This window comes from Macaca nemestrina, chromosome 9 (assembly GCF_043159975.1).
Source record: "Macaca nemestrina isolate mMacNem1 chromosome 9, mMacNem.hap1, whole genome shotgun sequence".
Taxonomy (NCBI): domain Eukaryota; kingdom Metazoa; phylum Chordata; class Mammalia; order Primates; family Cercopithecidae; genus Macaca; species Macaca nemestrina.
The window spans coordinates 135,860,487-135,866,486 of NC_092133.1; the positions used below are offsets into that span (position 1 = coordinate 135,860,487).

General features: G+C 56.3%; 1 protein-coding gene across 1 annotated transcript in view; it reads right to left on the reverse strand.

The window, feature by feature from the left end:
• The window catches only part of LOC105494343 (GATA binding protein 3), a 29,788-nt gene extending 24,680 nt beyond the window's left edge, over nt 1–5,108 (reverse strand). Inside the window, exon 1 of the mRNA XM_011762669.2 lies at nt 4,808–5,108. The gene's annotated coding sequence lies outside the window, so the exon portion shown is untranslated. The remainder of the gene's footprint in view (nt 1–4,807) is intronic.
• Between the last annotated feature and the right edge of the window lie 892 nt (nt 5,109–6,000).

Sequence of the window (6,000 nt, forward strand, 5' to 3'; positions counted from 1 at the left end):
CTTTAATTGGGTGTCTCCATTTTAATAGAGGCCATTGTTCGAGCAATTAGCGAAAGACAATAACCGCCCAGAGGCGTTTAATTCGATTCCCTGCGCCGGCCGCAGTCCGCACCGGGGCGCTCTGGAAGAGTGGCCGAGGCTGCGCGGAAGGGAGGGTCCGCTTGGGGAGGCGCCGGCTCCTTTCCTTGCTCGCTTTGCCTTCAGTGTGGGAACTGGAAAGGGCGACTGGGGCAAGATGGAAGCGGGGCGAGTGCGAGCTGAGCCAGGCCAGGGCGGGAAACCTGTCCCCGGCCTCGCCAGCCCACGCCGGGCGCCCCCGGGACCGCAGCGCCTTTCGCTGCGCGCGTCCAGCTGTGGCCGCCGCGCAGGTCCCCAGCGCCTGTTCAAAGGAGAGAAGCCGGAGGACGGGGTCGTGAAAACTGGCCTCCTTCCTCCTTAGCCCCGGGTCCCCATTTCGGTCACCCGAACCATGTCCAAATTTCCTTCCCTATGGTGGGAGGAGGGGCAAAGGAGAGATCCCGGATAGTGGCGCGCGCACACCTCCCTCTCCAACCCAGCCAGTCTCACTGTCCCCTCCTCCGCCTCGGCCCCTGGATTAGGTTACCCTGGCCGAGCGAGGGTTTTTACTGGATAGGACTATAGCACAGGTAAAGCTGTATAAACAGCTCGCCGGCTGCCGGGCGGGAGGGTTATGCCGGGGACACGGCTCCAGGCGCCACCGCTGGCCCCGGCTGAGCGGGCCACACCGCGGGGATCTCGCTGCGGCACGGCGCCCCGGACCGCTCAGGTTAAATACATATTATCTCTGCATCTGCCACCCGGGCCCCCTTTTTCTTTCCCTAGCGAGCTGAAATGCGGAGAGCAGGGAGCAAGATCTAAACCGGAGAAGAAAGCAGCCAGGCAGTGGGCAATGCTGGTTGAGGATCCCGGCCCAGCAAGGCTGGCTCTTCTCAAACAAAACCCAGCGAGCAGGGAACTTGGGGGAAAGCCGAGAAAGAGGGACCCTGAAACTCACTGGCAAAGGGAAGATGATGGAGGCGGGTGCGTCCAAGGGGCAACTCTCCCCGCGGCCCCCACGCCCACGCGCCCCGGGCCCGGAGTCTACCTTCCCTGTGAAATGAGCCATCGTTTTGGGGGTGGTATGTGATTTGATTTGCCCTTTTTTCTTTTCCTTCATTTCTTTTTTCTTTTTTTCTTTTTTCTTTTTTTTTTTTTTTTTTTTTTTCCTGTTTGTTTGTTTTGCTTATTCATCTACCACCGTTTAAAACTCGGAAGGAAACCCGCCCAGGCCAGGAGGAGCCGCGAGTGGTGGGGAGAGTCAAAAAAGAGGAGATGCGCTGGGAGATTACCCCCGCCCCCGCACTCCGCCCCCAGCCCAGCCCCGGCCTCCACTTCGAGGGATCCTGAGCCTCCCACAGCCACTACCACCTTTTCCCCGGTTGAGAAAACCCCTGATTGTAGCGAGATAACAATTGGGTAGGTAGGGGTGCAGCGGAAAGGGGGAGACGGGAAGGGAGAAGGCAGGGGATTTCTGCTTTCGGGTTTAACAATGCACACGTGAGGCGGGCGGCAGTTGGGGGGAGCCCTGGGTTGGGTGGGAGAGGAAGACCTCGCCTTGAGGGTGAGTGGAAAGGAATTGGAGTCACCCTGGAGGAAAAGTGCCCTTTTCAGCTCTCTCCCTCCCTCCTGGCCTTGGCAGGTGGGGGGACAGGTGGATGCCGCCGGAGAAAAAGAAGGGAAGGAGGCAGCCCAGCCGGCGGCCCTGGGTCTCCAGGGTAAGCCGGGACCGCTTACCCTGCCCTCGGCATCAGTGACTCTTAGGAGCTTGCTACTTCTAGACCCGGCCTCTTCTCCCTCCCAGGGCACCCCTTAGCCTCACCGCTATAGCACCCAGGACTCCAGCCCCTGCACCTAGGAAAGGCTCCAGCCTGGCAGAAATTCACCCATTTCAAGGCTTGGCCCACCAGGCCTTAGCATTGCCGGGTGAGGTGAGGTGCACGCGGTTCTCAGGACGGCCAGTCGGAGTCACCTGCTCCACTCCCCCCGCCTGGACACCCACCTCCTCACAGCCACCCAGCTCCTGAGGCCCCTGGCCAACTACAGCCCCAGCCCCCAGCGCTGGCCTCAACCGAGTCTCCTCCGTCTGCTTCAGTTTGGCCTTTTTGGAGGAGAAGGAGGGCTTTATCTGGGGACTATTGTGTTTTTACTCCTCTATATTAGCCAAGGAACTGGAGTGTGATTGTAGCGGGACGATCTGGCAGGCGGAGTGTTCACAGCAGGGGTAGGAAAAGAGGGGGAGGAGGACTCCGTTCAGATCCTGGAGACAGTAGAGGCGCACTTTTAAAAGCACAAGCCGTTCGTGTCTTCCTTTGGACGTGCTAGAGACCCCCTGGTAAAAAATCCATGTTTGTGCCTGGCTCAGAGGTGCAAAGGAGGAGGTTTGGCGTGCGCACCCTTCTCCCGGCCTGTCTTGGTCCCGGGCTGCCCCCTACCCACAGCCTCTCCCTCCCGGCAGCTCAGCTGTAGGCTGCCTTCCATCTCGCGGACCCCAAGCAATTTGTTATATAAAACAAAACAGCAACCAGACGCATGTGCCTGTTCTTCACTAGCGCCAGCAGTCCAGCAGCGACGGACACCCGGCGGACCTCAGCCGGGACGCCTCGGGCAGCTGCTTCTTGCTCACTGCCGCACCCACCTCTGCACCCCAGCTCCGGTCAGCCCAGCAGCCAAAGCAAAAAGGAGATTCCTCAGTTTCCTCCCTTGGAGGCTGCAAAGCCTCTCTCTGGTTATTCCAACCATTAAGGAAAAAAGAGGTGATGGGAAAGATTTGGTCTGCACACAAAGACATACTAGGAGAAGAGTGCACATTTATGTATAAAATAGCCCAGGCACCAAGAATGAGACATTACTTCAGTACCGCCTAGAAATAGTTAAAAATAACTGAATGCTAGAGGACAGAAGTGGTTTTGGGATCTGCCCCACACACCTTATCAGGATCCCTAATTCCCTGCCATCTCCTGTGGTTCCAGGACACAAACTGCTGTAACCTCCAGAAGAGGGCTTCTCAGCCACCTGGCTCCCACGTACCTGCCGGTTCCCCAGGCACACTGTGTCCCGGGGCAGCTGGAAACCCTAACAGAAAACCCCTACCGAAGAATGCTCAGGAGTTCCCACTCCCATCCCTTCTCTGCACCCCTGACGGTCCCCACCTCATTTATCTTTTGCAAGAAGGCAGGTTGCAAATGTCAAATAAAGAAAAATGCAGCTTGCCAGGTCTCCTCGCTTTTGGTGGGGACAGAACAGCCCCAGTGCTGGGGCTGGCACAGACCTCTTGTGCAGAGTGGAGGATGGGCCCGTGGATTGCAGCCACTCCGCATTTTCTAAGCCCTGCGGCTTCTTGGGCCAGGGACTTTGGGCTTTAGGAGGCAGCTGGCTGGAAGCTGCAAGCAGAACCTCCTGCTTGATCCCACCCAGAGACTCCATAATCAGACCCCCCCATGCGACCAGACACCCGATGGGGTCTTGGTCTGAACTGACACCACACCCCGACTGGGTTCAAATGGGTAGAAAACAATTTCATTCTTCTGAACGGCACAAATAGGTCATGGTAAGCCCCTCACACACACACACACACACACACACACACACACACACACAGACTACCAGCCATGTGGGCCCCCAAGCATCTCATTTACAGATGCCTGGATGGACTCAACATGACTGGCTAGCCCCCAGCCCACCCATGGTCACTACCACTACCTTCCCTGCAGCGGCCGGTAAGCAGAGGAGACTTCGGAAATGCTGCTTCATCACGTATCCCTTTAAAGTTCTTAATGTCCCATCTGCGACCCCAGCATCCTGGTGAGCATGGACAATGGGGAGGAGAGAAGGACCAGGAAATATGGGAACCAAGCCTAGGGAGATGCTGCGCCACTGGACTCCCTTTCCTCCCTGCCCTTGTCAGAATCACCCATGTCACTTTCCTCAGGCACCCTGTCGGTATCCCAGAGAAAGAAAAGGGGTGTATAATAGCAGCTGTCCTGCCCAGACTCACTACACTTCTTTGACATTTTAACATTATCTGTCTTCAGGGGGCAACTGCCTTTGAGTGACTTTTTGGAGGTCTGTTGTTCTGATGTCCGAGGAGTTAAGTCCAAATCCTTTCCTCTCTGCTCCTTCCGCTTCGGATGCCCCTGGGCAACCTCTGGGGAGGCTGCGGTTTTCTCACCCACCTCAGGGTGCTCCTGGAAGCAAAGAAGCCTCCCAGCCCCTAGCTTCCCCGGGGAATGCCAGATGCTGACACATCTGGGTTCCAACTTTATCTTACAGCGCACAGCTGTTTATTTAATTGTATGCAGAGACAATGAGCCTCAACACACGCTTTAAAACAGAGGAAAATAAACACGAAATTGACACTGAAGCCACCTTTAGGAGAAGGCTCCTGGGCACAGGGGTTGTTTTCCCCAATCCTCTGCCCTCCTTGCAGTGGGAAACGTGTCTCCGGCCCTTTCCAAGCGTTCTCAAGGGCTCTCATTCTTCCGCTGGGTTTTTCTTCACATCCCTACTTCTACCAGCTCTTTCCCGCAAACGAGGACATCCATACACTCACACACCGTGCCCGCCCAAGGTCACCACAGAAACCCAGAGATTTCCAGGGACCACAAAGAACAATAAGAACTGGGTTCTAGTTTAGTTTCTTCCAGAGGCAGTCTGCCCTTTGGAGAGGAGGCCTCCTCCTAATTCTCTCCACGTGGAGCGGGGAGAGGGCGTGCGGAGTTAGAGAGGGAAGAGAGTGATATTCACTGACCTGGGCAGCTCGCTCCCGAGGGCCAGCTGTTTTTTATTTTTTTTTTTTCCTGACTCGCCCGGAGATCTGAAGGCAGAAATGACAGGCAGAGTTCGCCACTGTGGCCGCCGCTGCCGTCCTGGCCGCTGGAACTGCTCACCGCATCTCAGGCGGGCTTCCAGCGAGAGGTAAAACCTGGGCGCTGTGCGTTCTTCCTGGGAGCCCCCTCCCCTCCGCCTTCTCCTGCTCACTGTAGAGAGCGGAGCTCTTCCGGGTTGTGAAGAGGGAAAGGGAGGGAGGGAAGGAGAAAGAGCGAGGGAATGAATTTCACCCCCTTTTGCAAACAGGCAAACCGCACATCAGGGTGTGTGAAACTGACAGAGCTGGGTGGGGGGGGTGGGGAAAGGCGGCCTGAAATGTGACCGGCACCTGGCGCCTGCACAGCCCGCTGTCTTCTGGTAGGGTTGGAATTAACACTATACATGTCGTCAGAAGTGTGGACTAGGTCATTACCGTAGGCATAAACCTATGCATGGCATTTTCCTTCCACTTTTGGGAGCAGTGGGGATCCAGGGGGAGCTTGTCTTGGTCCGGCCAGTGGCATCCATTAGCAGGGCGAAGGAGCTAGGGTCTCTGCCCTCCAGGGCTCTCCCTCTCCCTTCCGACTATTTCTCCTGTTTCTGTCTATGCTGACGCCTCCAAAACGCCCCCATTCTACCTTTATCTCTCCTAAGCCGTAGTTGCCCTGTAAAAGTTAGGAGGTGCAGGATGCTGGGTGACTGGCTGCTACCCCTTGACCCTCCTTGGAGTAGACATGAGAATGTTTGGAGATGCAGTATCCTTGGGCACACATACTAGAGGCTGGGGGGATTCTCTAGGGGTCTCAATTCTTTTTTTTTTTTTTTTTTTTTTTTGAGTCGGAGTCTCACTCTGTCACTCAGGCTGGAGTGCAGTGGTGCCATCTTAGCTCACTGCAACCTCTGCCTCCCGGGTTCAAGCGATTCTCCTGCTTCAGCCTCCCGAGTGAATGGGACTACAGGCTCCCGCCACCACGCCCGGCTAATTTTCTGTATTTTTAGTGGAGACGGGGTTTCACCATATTGGCCAGGCTGGTCTCGAACCCCTGACCTCATGATCCGCCCGTCTCTGCCTCTCAAAGTGCTGGGATTACAGGCGTGAGCCACCGTGCCCTGCCTCAATTCTTTTTAAGAAAA